Raw genomic sequence first — 13,582 nt, forward strand, 5'->3', positions numbered from 1 at the left:
CAACAAAGCAAGACTCATTGTTTATACTGAAGCTGACTTTATAGTAAAACATTTCAAGAGCATATAGACAGTATGCAAATGAACACAGACTACCTAACTACCAAAAACGCTATCAAGACATACACAAGCGTGAATCAGGTGATGAAGACATTCGGCCGAGAGCAGAAGAGTAACTCAGTGGGCAGTAATCAAATAAATTATCTACTTTTGCTTGCTGCTTTTCTTTGAACGGAAGACAAAATCAGAGACAAAGAATGGCCCTTCAAATAATGGCAGGAAGTACCAACTGAAGGAGAATCTTCAAAACTGGGCAGTGAGACAGATGTGATTTTTGGCTACACAATGTCATCCATCCACCCACCCATCCATCCAAAAAATGAATACCTCAAATAAATACGCCTATTAAGAGTCAGCCACTGGGCAAGGTGTCAAGGGCACGAAGACGGCAAGACAGACACAATCAGCTTTCACGGAGCATAGTCTAAATGAGGGGTACAGGTAAATGAGGGGTACAGCATAAGTGGTTTAGGGTGCTAAATACATAGCACACAAATCTGTCTGGGAGAAGCAGAGTGATAGGGAAGGCTTCTGGAGGAAGTGACATCCAAGCTGACCTATGAAGAAATTAGAAGGCTGAAGTGGAAGGAGAGTGCTCATGGCAGGTCCAACAGCACATACCTTCACCAGCAGCCTATCAGAACTGAAGATGATGTTAAAAGAACTGCCATCTCTCTGCCCACTTAGCCACGCAATCAATCGACCAATCAATTTCTGCATATGCCAGGAACTGTCCTTGTTGCTGCACGCACACACACTACTCAACAAACTTGGAGCCCATCGGGAAAGCAATGAGAAAGTCAACTATGCGTTTCCACAGGAAACAGTCTAAGAAAGAAAGGTCTGTGGCCCTTATAAGTAAAAAAAGGCCCCAAGGGGTAAGTATCTCTTCTCAACCACACACACAAAATGACATAAGATCTCTAATCTACTCATCCTAGTCCTTGTTAATGGAAATAATAAACCTTTTAAATTCTCTTTTTTAATTTGGTTTCTATTTTTAAATGCTGTAAAAGGATTTAATGAGTAATTTGCAACCAACATAAATAAGAAAACGTTTGAGGGGGTGTACTGTTAGCAAAACCTGAATCAACCATGCTTATGTATGTACTGTTAATCTTAAGAGTTTAACGAAAATTTAATAATTAAGCAAAAATTATTTAACTAATGTTAAATTAGTTATGTTAATGTTATTAGGGCCTCAAAAAACATGCATTGCCAGGCATCTAACTTAAGTCATTTACAAAGCCAAAAATATATATATATATTAATATATATATATTAATATGTATGTTAAAATATATATAAAACGTCCTATGAGAAAGAAAAATTACAGCATATAAATTACTTTGCTGCTGCTCTATAGAACACATTTTTGATGATTTTATGGTGTAAAAGACAAAAGAAAAAGTATAATAATGCACAGGCCCAAAAAGGGGGGCATAGGATGAGCTCTGATCTCCAAAACAAAATATGTTTGTATTTAGTCATATATATACTCCCCACAAAGAAGCAATGAGAAATATAACCCAGCATCTGTAAATGCCTAGTGGACTATATTCCCTACGATAGAGCAGCACCTTGTTGTCAGAGAAAAGAACCTGGAGAGCTTCCAAGGTGATTACAGAGCAAAGACAGACCTGTCAACATGCTGACTCCTAGTTTACAAAACCAGGCTTCCTGAAGCTAACAAACAGGGATGAACCATGGAGTGATTTAGCCAAAGAACCCTCCTTTGAACCTCATAAAAAATCTACAGTGAAATGAGAAGGGCAGAATGAAAAAGGCAGTTAGGGTCTCCCAATCAGACATGAGAGACAGAAACTTTCTCCTCCTGAGCCCTCCCTGAGATGAGAATAAAGGAATAAAAAAGGCAGAAACACATGGGGCAGAGAGGAGTAGAGAGCAGATGAGACAAATTTGCACATTTTTCAAAGATGGAAAGTGGATGGCAAGGGGTAACTATCTTAGGTTTCCTCTTTCTCCACTCTGCTAACTGTTTTTCCATTCTGCCAGCAGGGACGGAAGCCAAACAAGAAGCAGCCAGTTCACACCAGAGAACCCTTAAAAGGCTTAAGAATTGAAGACGCCAGATATATCTGATGGCAAGGGTGTGGGGAGCTAAACACAGGAGGGCCGGTTCAAAGTTTGTGGGAAGAGTAACAAGACCTCCCAAATCCACGTCCCAAGCAGTGGACTGAAGATTTCCAATCAAAGTCTGGAGAGCATAAACACACAAGTCTCTAGTCTTCAAGACACTGGACACAGTAAAGTGAAAATTTAATTGAAAATAAAAGGATTAAATAAAACTCTGCATGCTAAAGAATGAGACCTTTGCTGGCACCCTTCCCGGACTAAGCCCCCCAAATTCTGGATGAGGCAGGGGATAGGAAGGTCCCTTTTGAGGGACCTCAGCCTCAGCCCCTTGACAGCCTCAAGAGGAAACACCTATTAATACACTAATATTGGAGGGTTTCTTAATGAAAGAGCAAGGTCTCTGCTCAATGTACTAACTGTCTCCCATTTGCGTGTGTGCGCACACACACACACACACACACACACACACACACACACAGAAGTTCTAAGAAGGCTCTCAGATGGCCCTAAGAAGCCTCTCTGATGACTAACATGTAACTATGAAGCCAAGGATCACCAGACATCCTAACATAAAAGACAGAAACCAAAACAAACAATCATAACTCAGAGGAAACAGCCACAATGCAAGTAAAAAGTAAACAAACAAACTGAAGAAAACAACTTGTCCTCAGAAATAAACATATCTACTGGATCCCTGAAACAAAAGCAGAGCTGTTACAGATGAATATTCAGAAAATAAAAAAACTTTTAGAAATTCAAGATGTAACAGAAATAAAAATTTCAGAAGAACTGGAACATTAAAATGAGCAAATGTATGCTGAAAGTATAACCAAAAGAAGACGACAGTGTATAGAAGAAGATAACTAGAGGATCAATCCAGAAGGTCCAACGCATTCCAAAAACGCACAGAGAAGAGGTACAGAGACACAAAAACAAAGAAAATGAAATTATTGGGGCAAGAATTCAATGCAATTAAAAAAAAAAAAGGACATGAGTTTCAATATATATAAGGGCCATTATGTTCTCTGCACAATTAGTAAACAAAGACCTGCACCAAAGCACACCACTTTGAATTATCTGGACATTGGGGACAAAGAGTAGATCTCAAAAGCTTAGGGAGAAAATAGGTCACTATAAAGGATAAGGAGTTCAGCTGGTGCAGGCCTCCTCAATTCCAACACTGGAAATAGAAGACAACCCAGAATTCCCTAAAACTTCTGAGGGAATATGGGTTCTAACATATAAATCTATACCCGGCCAAAATGTCAATCAAGTATGTGGGTAGAATAAAAGACATGTTCAGAGAACCAGGTCTTGAAAAATTTATATCTCATTCATACTTTCTTGGAAAGCATCTAGAGGATGTATTCTGCCAAAATGAAAGAAAGGGAGATAAGCCAGCAAAGACACAGTGCAGAAGAGTGGCAAAGGGAAGTCCCAGGACAACCACTGTGGATACAGCCTAGGGGAAGCCACCAGTGCCGACCAGAGCAGGATGATGGGGTTCCAGCTCCAGGAAGGAGGCCTTCGAGGAGAACAATGGAACTGAGAGACTGGCTGATGCGTGGGCCAGACTGAGAAGAGTTGTATGGTGCTGTTGGAGAAGAACTGAGGGGTGAACTAGTAACCCATACATAGGAAAGCAAGCATGTGAAAAATAAGGCAATTATTCATTCCAGGGGTTTTTAAAAAAAGCTCTACAAGAGAAAAAATGCAATTCTAGCATAATACGTGCCTCAGCTATGAACAACATGTACACAGTCCTACTAATGCAACACTACACTTCGCTTCATTAGACTTTGTGACATAACTAACTACATTGTTAAGATAAGAGAGGCAGGAGATAGAGAGACATACGATGATTTACAGTAGGAAAAGATTTTAAAAATCAAGAAACTGAAGTATAAGAATGCTATTTAGAGATATGGAGACACATACAAGCAAACAGCTAAAAGACTTGAATGTGGTTACCTCTAGGGAGTGAGACTCGGCTGGGGAAGGACTGAGGCAAGAGACTGCTATTTGTCTCTATAAACCGTATAAATATATTTGAATTTTTTTAAACAGACATTACTTTATCAATTAAAAAAATTTGTCAAAGATCTATTTATTTATTTGAGAGAGAGAGAGAGAGAAAGCATGAGCAGAAGGGGCAGAGAGAGGGGGAGAGAGAATCTCAAGCAGAGGCCATAACTGATCACAGAGCCTGATGCAGGACTCAATCTTACCACGCTGAGATCACGACCTGAGCTGAAACCAAGAGTCAGACACTTAACCAACTGCACCACCCCAGGCGCCCCAATTAAGAGCAAGAGGCTTGAAACAAAAAGCCCAACTGCCCTCTGCTATGATAAAGAAGCAACTACCACGCCCCATTCCATATACAGAAGATTCTGAAGACCATCCAATGAAACTGGTATTCTGCATGTGTTCACGTCCACGCTGTTTTCATCCAAACTAAAATCAGCTCTCCACATTTCTGGCTTTGTTTTTAACTTTAGCTATTCTACCACCTGAGAAATGATACCTTCCAAACACCTCTGCACATGGAGAAAACAGCCCGGAACCCAAGTAGCAAGAGCCAACAGCAGCCTGACTCCACTGAATCAGAACTGAAGAGGACCAACACATCAAACGAGCTCATCTACGGCACCACTGAGAAAGCACGGTGGGGATCAAGGATCAAAAGGTTACACATTATAAGCTTCCAGCAACTCTGACTTCAAGACTCCTCTGGAAATTCAGTATAAATATTTCAAAGGTGTAAGTCCTCCAAATATGAACAAATCTGCCAAGCTGCATGCTTTTATTTTCTTCCTAATTTCAGGCATTCCTTCCACAAACTAGAGAAGTCCATTCTTTTCTCCGTTAAGCTTTCGTTTTGACCGATTCAACAAAAGCTGGCAATTTAAGACTTTACGACAATCGGTTTGGTCAGCATTTCAAGAAAGAGTGGTTATTCCACCTAAGGATGCATTTAGTTGGATGCAGGCGGGGACTAGCTATGTAATTTGTGGGGCCCCATGCAAAATGAAAATGCAGTGCTCCTTGTTCACGAACTAGGAACAATTTCAAGACAGCAACAGCAAAGCATGAAAGCAAGAGCAGGGCCCTTCTCCACGCGGCCCCGCGTCACGGCCCAAGCCACACACCCACAGAGCTGGCCTGGACGCAGGAGCCTCAGCGCTCCGGCCCTTCTCCAAGGTTGCTGAGTTACGGGCTAGGCTGGATGGGATGAGGTGGAGAGGTGCTTTCTTCACTGGTAATGGCTATCTGATAAAATTCCTGATCGAATAAGTTCTCTCAAGTTTTATTTGCTATGGACTCTGAGACAGAAATGTAAACGTTTTGACATACTCAAGGAACTTGTTTGGAAAATAGCTCTTTGTATTAGAGCTGAGATTCAAGGCCTCACGAAATTTATTTCAGTTTAGGACTTAAAATTTTTTAACCAGTTGGTTTGTGTCTTGCCCAATTTGTCTTTAGTTTTTAAAACACAATAAGGAAAGGTCACTTTTAAGGACACGGTAAATGATTTGCATAATTTGCATGATAATCATGGCACCTTTCAGCTAAATATAACTGCAAATGTGAACTACAAATTGCTAAATCGCAATCTCCAGCAGTACATATGTTTATGGGGACGCTTGAATAGTATGTCTCTTAGCAACCACTGACTGCTTTTCAGATTTGCAGAGTGGTTGAAAGCAGTCTTTAGAAATATGCTACTAAACTCTTGCCACAATAATACACCCAAGGAAATAATTCAAGGTTCGGCAACCCATCTTTGGGTGGGGGTGGCAGGGGAGAGGCGGGGGGCGGGGGGGGGGGGGGCAGAGATCATGAAGAAACCATTTTCCCAACAGTCCTAACCCAGATGAAAACGATCTTTACTGGGAAGACACACGTTCCATAAGCCTAAGCCAGCCTGCACACTTATGGCTGCAGAAGGCAGCTACTATGTCTAAAATCAACAACATTACCACAGACATGATGCACTATGTCACCAACCAACTATCCTTGATGAATCTCTGACCGCTTTCTCGTGTAGACTTAGATTAAGGACATACGAAATGCTAAAGGTTCTGTAAATCTAGATTTCACAAAAATTACAATGAAATTCAAGCAAGTCAGTCAGGGATACCATTCTTGAATTAAAAAACAGCAAACTCTTCAAAGGTACAACTCCCAGAGAGTTTTGTCTGGCCCATACAAAAATCTGGATTTCCAGGTTCTCTTGACCTCTCTAGTTTACCACTGTTTCCATCACTCCCTGTCACACCTAGACTACTTCATTACCTACCACTCGTCTGGCCTCTGTAAAGATTTGAACGTGCTATCCCTGCTTCTCACCTATTAAAAGTATATGCTCCTGGCACTAATAAACATTCACCTCTAACACCGGAAGAAACCAATGGTGAAATGAATGCAAGGACATATGAATTTAACATCTGAAAAAATCTCAGCAGCCAGAGAGGAGCCATATACGTAGAAGTCCAAAGGCTTCCTTTGATTTTCAGAACGGTAAAAGCCAGATTTCAAAAAATTCATAACATGCTGGTTAAGATGCTGATAGACCAACACCATATGACTTCGTGGACTGAGGCTATTCTAGAAAATATGACGAAAGCAGATTCTCAAAAACAAGAACTGGTCCTAATCGAAATAGTAGGGACAGCAGCAACATAACATTTGCTGACCACTGCCTCTTGTCAGGAATTGTTCCAAGGGCTCATGTACGTGTTCGCTTATTAAATTGCCACAACAACCTTTCAGCAAAATTACAATTATATATATTTCCAGATGAGGAAACTGAGGCAACGCAGTCATATAACCTGCCCAGGGTCATGCCCTAAAAAAATGCCAGAGTCTGAATTCAAACCAGTGTATAAACACTTAACCACCAATCTATACTGCTCCTGATGAGGATGAAAATGAGCAGTATTGAAAAGGGCTCTTGAGGCAACACTGGCAGCTTTCCACTGAACTTCAGATTTTGTTTTATTTTATTTTTTTAAAGATTTTATTTATTTATTTGACAGAGAGACAGACAGCCAGCGAGACAGGCAACACAAGCAGGGGGAGTGGGAGAGGAATAAGCAGGCTCCCAGCAGAGGAGCCAGATGCAGGGCTCGATCCCAGGACCCAGGATCACGCCCTGAGCCGAAGGCAGACGCTTAACGACTGAGCCACCCAGGCGCCCCATGAACTTCAGATTTTAGAAGGACATATACAAGTGACGAAAGGAAGGAAACACAACAAATGTGAAGTATAAATGAATGGTGCAGTCCTACAAAAACAGTCTCAGGAAGGCTCAGGCACAAAATCAGCTGAGGTTTATGAAAAATGCCAGGCAACAAAATGAGAATGTACTTGTAATCTAAATATTTTTACTCCTCTTACTGATTATAACATATATGTTCATTATTTTTAAATGTAAAAAATAGAGAAATACAAAAATCAGAAAGTGATGATCGTCACACATAATCACATTCTACCACACAATTAACAATTTGGTGTATTGCCTTCCAAAATGTTTAGTGCATACACAAACACTCCTTTTCCCTAAAATAAAACTCAGGTTCAAAAAAATCATACTGTTCCAGAATGTGCATGCGTCACTTAAAAACAGATGATGTGTAGCTCTATCTCACTCTCTTTACAACCTGAATATTCCATTATATGAATGTCCACGGTTTAGTCAACCAACCCCCTACTGAGGAACTTTTAAGTTGTTTCCAATTTTCTAATAATTATTAACAATGATGCATTCAATAGCCTTGTACATATATCTTTGTGTACTTATCTACTTCTCAAGGAATTGCTCAGTGGATAAAATTTAAGTTGACAGAATTTAAGTTGATAGATAACTATCAATTTTTGTCTTCAGAGGATTATACCAAGTTAATATACATGTATGTACAACACACATGTCTATTTATCTGTGTGTAGGTACATTTTCTGTGAGTTTTTGGCATACTAAGAAGGGTGTTTTCTACCCGAGCCTCTGCTATGTCCCAGTCTCCCTCCTGTACCCATGCCACACTGTTGCTGTTAGGTTTTTGTTTTTTTTTTTTTTTTTTTTAAGATTTTATTTATTTATTTATTTATTTATTTAGAGAGTAACGGGTGGGGGGAGGGGCAGAGGGAGAGGCAGAGAGAATCTCCAGCAGACTCTGCGCTGACTGCAGAACCCAACACAGGGCTCAATCTCACGCCCCTGAGATCATGACCTGAGCCAAAATCAAGAGTTGGACGCTTAACCTACTGAGCCATCCAGGCGCCCATATGCCACACTGTTTTCATTCATGTACCTTTATAGTTTTAATTCAGTATATTTATGTTTTAATATCTAATAGGCAAGGGATTGTATTATTTTCTTTTTCAAAAATGTCTTTTACTTCATGAACTTTTGAAGTTTTCAAATAAAAAAACTACTTTTAAAAAAGATTTTATTTATTTATTTGAGAGAGAGAGCATGAATTGGGGGTGGGGGAGCGGGAGAAGCAGACTCTCCTGTTAAGGAGGGAACCCGACATGGGGTTCGATCCCAGGGTCCTGGGATCATGACCTGAGCTGAAGGCAGATGCTTAACTGAGCCACCCAGGTGCCCCAAAACTACTGAAATTTTAATTAGAATTGCATCAGATGTATAAATTAACTTGAAATTCTATGGATAACCTTATGATGGCAAATTTCCCATCTAGGAATATGTTATTTATTCAAGACTTCTATGTAAAAATTTCTTATAAGTTTCACATAAACTTTTACATTTCATTCCAAAAGGTGGACTTTTTAAAATTAATACTGGAATCAAGAAAAATAAGATATCCTACTAATATGGGTAGATAATGTAGTATGGGGAGTGTATAAAAAAGGAATTAATACTTAATGAGCAACTATTATAATCCATGCATGATACCAGCAGACGTTTCTAGAAGTCATATCATTTTATCACCGTAACAAGCCTACTTGTTGTAACTTGTAAGACAGAGAAGTCACCATTATAGCCATTTTACAGAAGAAAACACTGAGGCTCAGAAGAGTCAAAAATCTACCCACGTTTTCAAGTACTTGTTTACAAATGAAGGGAGGGAGTCTGTCTTTGCACCCATAGTGCCAACTCAATTAAGCAGATTTAACAACTGTCAGTTTGGGGGTACATCCTATTTTCCTGTTACCTCATGTTGCAAATGAGGAGACTCAAGCTCAGACAGCGAGTATATTAACTGGCTGCAAATTCCGCTGCCAAGTAGGTGGAAAGTGGAAAAGCCAGGGTTTCAATGCAGCTCCTTCTTACCCCACAGCACATAGTCTTAGCTCCTATCATATATACTACTTAGAGTACACAGAGGGGTCAGGATGCAAATCCACAGCTTGTTAACTTTCTTTCCACTACATCATGTTGAAATAGCTCAATTCTTATTTTGCTTTTGTCTTTACTGACAGGAAAAATGAGAGTCAGAATAGACTGGGAAGAATACAGCTAGCTGCTATAGAAAATAAGGTTTAAATCTCGTGGCTAGAATAAATTATGTCTAACTAAAAAGTTTTAAGTTGACATCACCAAAATTCCTTTTGAGAATCCACAGAGAATAAAAAATCTGCTCAAAGAAAAAGAATGTGGTCAATGTCATCCCGATTTGCAAGAGGGGAAGGTATGAGGGTTCCCATGTCAGAAGAAAACCAAGCTTGGGCACAAAGCACACCAGGACTAAGTGGCACCATGGAAGGCTGCGGGGAGAGAAACAAGCAGGGGGAAAGTGGGGGTATAAATAATGAAGGAGCTGACTACGAGGTACACAAATGAAGGAGCTACCAGCTCAGAGACAGGTAAGGCCTGGTGGCAGAGGGAAAAGGAGGGTGGGGAAAGGCGGCACAGAATTGTAGCAACAATGCCTTAAGCTCCAAAAGGCCAAGCAGGTCCCAAGTCGGAATCAAATCTCCCAGGAAGGGAGCTTAGGAAAATTACGTAGGGGATTGAGAGCCCACTCCTAGGAGGGGCTGGGATCCCAGGTAAGTCATCAGTAGACTAGAGGATAGGAAAAGGGGCAGGAGACCAACCTTATAGGTTACCAACATGAATGAACAGTGAATTCTGGAAAATGGCAGCTAATCGGCACCCAGGGTTTATCCCCAATATGATAGGTAATACTCTGGTTAGTCATACGATTACATCCAAGTACCACCCAGTGGCGTTATTGATTTTGCCAATACCCTGCCTGTCCCTTCCTGACTGATTTAGGAACTGCTGAGAGCCCTGGTGTAAAGGCGGAGTTCATCAACAGATCCAGCACAGGGAAGGTAACGGAGGCAAAGGTTATAAAAATGAGGCAAGGGCTGAAAACATTAAGTATAAGTAGGTGGACTCACTATGTATACTTGATTTCTTGTCTCTGGCAAAATTCAGAGACAGATGATAGATGAGCAATCACATGGGTTGTAAGTACTGCGGGCAACATTACCAATGAATACCAGTAGTCCCTAGAAGCTCACTAATGTCCCAAGGCAGAAGAACTGCATTCGAGCATTCCTTTTTATGATAAAGTCTCAAGGCCCATAGATGGGGGGTTGCTGTAAAGACAAAGTCCCGGCTTCTACCACAGCATCTGACAGAGTCCCTACAGCCTCCTTATGAACAACAACAAAACAATTTTTAAGCATTTTTTTAAAAGATTTATTTATTTATTTTAGGGGCGGGAAGCAGAGGGAGAGGAAGAGAGTCCCAAGCAGACCCTGCACTGAGCATGGAGCCCGATGCGGGGCCTGAGCTCACAAGCCTGAGATCACGACCTGAGCCGAAACCAAGAGTCAAGACACTCAACTAACTGAGCCACCCAGGCACTCTGAACAAAATTTTAAAATGTAAGAAGGATGATACTATTCTAGAGTAAATGTCTAACAGGTTCAAGGATGGAATCCAAAGACTGCTGATTAATGAACTTGTGTTAAAATAGAGGAAAGTTGCTAAAGACATGCCAAAGGCCTCTGTCACCAGTGCTGGCTCTTCTAACAATTTTAATCAATGACCTAAGACGAAGCCAATAGCTACTAGCACAGTTAAGAAAGTCACAGCTGTGATAAAGACGGAAGGCACAATGAATACAGTGGGTGACAGACTCAGATCCAGAAAGACTTCAAAAGGCTGGGAAGAAATGATACTCTGCAGGAATATATGTCAAATCCTACACGTAGATTAAAAGGCAAACTGTACAATGAACAAAAACAAGGGAAAACATGGCTTTACACCATCATGCATAAAACTGAATTAGAAACCAGTTAAAGACCACAAGCTTGACCTAAGTTAACAGTGCCATGGAGCAGCAAGAATAGCTAATGAGACTCCCCCTTTAAGAGACCCACACAAGGGAATGGAGAATCCAATTCTAGGCTGTGCTGGACCGACCAGGCTCAAGGCACTATGTTCAGACACAGATATCATTTTTAAAGACAAATGGACACGTGTTGAAGACTTCCAAAACAGACGAATGAGACAGGGTTGACAGAAGTAAGGACGCAGTCTAGAGCAGAGAATGCACACTGACAGCTGCTAAGCTAGATCCAGAAGGCAGGTGGGTTTAGTTCATCAGAACACTTCACATAAAAATCTGGATTTGTTTCTCTTGAGGGAGAAAAAAAAAAAAAAAGTCTAACAATAACTGAAAGAAGAGGGGCAGCCAAAGCTCCCTTTAATAGAAACCTGTCTACCTCCTATTGTCTGACATCTGGTCATCAACTTGTTATAAATGAACCTACAAGCATTTGAGCGGCTACTCCTGTTCCTAGAGCCAAGAGGTAAACACAAGCACTGTGTTCTAAGACCTGAAACGTTATGTCTGAGCGGGAAATAAGGCCAAACGGCACAAGGAATAGGGAGGTTCAACATAAAGAACTTTCTAACAATCTGCCCAGGTATATGGTCCTTCCTCATTAAAAAAGGGTAAATTGGAGTGACCCCTTCTCGGGTCTCAAAGGAAACTAACTCACTGGGTAAAGAACTGGAACAGATAACCCCAAAACATCCCTTTCAAGTCTGGGTTTCTCTGATGTTTTAATCTTATGAGCTTTATTATCATCAGTACCCATCTACCAAGAAGAACACAGTGAGCTGGGTCTTGCGTGCTTTTCATGTAAAAAAAAAAAAAAAAAAAAAAAAGCACTGGCTGCATCGTAAGATCCTAGTTCATACTGTTTCCATGTCAACTAAACACAGGCTTCACTATCTGATCTTCTTGGGTATTTTCATTTACCATAAATATAAGGGAACCTTAATATTTCATTAGTGTTGAGAAGTGAGGGTTATTCCTGCCTTGAAGTCATTCCAAGTTATAGTGAGGGAAATCACAGGGAGGCTTCATGACATAATGGACAGAAAACCAGAATAGGAAATGTGCTTGGGAAAACTTGATAAAGTTTCTAGACCTCAGTTTATTCATCTACAGAATAGGCCTGAAATTTAGCTGTGTCTGTTTTAGATTATGGTATGAATTAAATTAAATAATGCATGTAAAGATGCTCTGACAATTATACAGTGCTATATAAACATGAGGACTTTCCAATACAAAACACAGACCTGTTACATGTTGCTTTTTTGTCTGAAATGCGTTTTGCCTCCTTGGTATAAGAATCTGGATCAGTGGACCTGTTTACCCAATGCTCCATGTATCCATCTATTTACCTACCTCTTTTTCCAAAGCCTCTTTTCCAAAACCTCACTCTTCCAAAGCCTCTCAACCTAATATATCCAAAATTCTGAATGTATTAATTGAATTAAGGAGGGGAAATGAGGTCATCACAAAGGCTATCAACCTTTATCCAGGTAATAAGGCACAGAAGATCAACTTCCTGCCAAAATAATGTTTTAAATTTGAAGTTCTGCTTACTGGCTCACTAGGAGATATTTATTCTTTTTGACGTGAGGTGCTCATTAATCACTTAGAAAGGAGCTACAATAGTCCATACACCAGTTTGCTTCAGTACCCATTTTTTTTAAAAATTTTTATTATGTTAGTCACCATACAGTACATCATTATCCAGTACCCATTTTTACAGATGCATGTCAACAACAGGAGCAAGAAGATGTTACCCAAAAATTCAATGTCATGAACATTCCCAAGTCCCAGGTAAAAAGGAAGATGTGGTCTATAGTCATAAAATGTAAAATGGCAAATCAAGAAGAATATACACCCTGAGAAGCTCCAAACGAATAGGTTGAGAGTTAATCACTTTAGAGGAATTTTAAAGTGTTAAGCAGTGCTGTTTCCTAGCTGTGGAAGCTCAGCAGTAACTGATTCTGATGATTTGTTGAAGGTTATTCATGCTGTAGACCATGCTTATTCAGTTTCAACGAATCTCTGCAATAGTTCCTTAAGAAGCCTTATGCAAATAGGAGTTTTCCAGCTAAAGCAAAGATTCCCACAAACTAGAG

The 13,582-nt window shown here is 40.3% G+C and overlaps 1 protein-coding gene across 4 annotated transcripts in view; it reads right to left on the reverse strand.

Annotated features, from left to right (window-relative positions):
* Window positions 1-13,582, reverse strand: part of PPP2R5E (protein phosphatase 2 regulatory subunit B'epsilon) — a 141,663-nt gene that overhangs the window by 21,870 nt on the left and 106,211 nt on the right. The window lies entirely within an intron of this gene.

Source organism: Ursus americanus, chromosome 26, assembly GCF_024610735.1.
Source record: "Ursus americanus isolate L20-20 chromosome 26, mUrsAme1.1.p, whole genome shotgun sequence".
In the NCBI taxonomy this organism is placed as follows: domain Eukaryota; kingdom Metazoa; phylum Chordata; class Mammalia; order Carnivora; family Ursidae; genus Ursus; species Ursus americanus.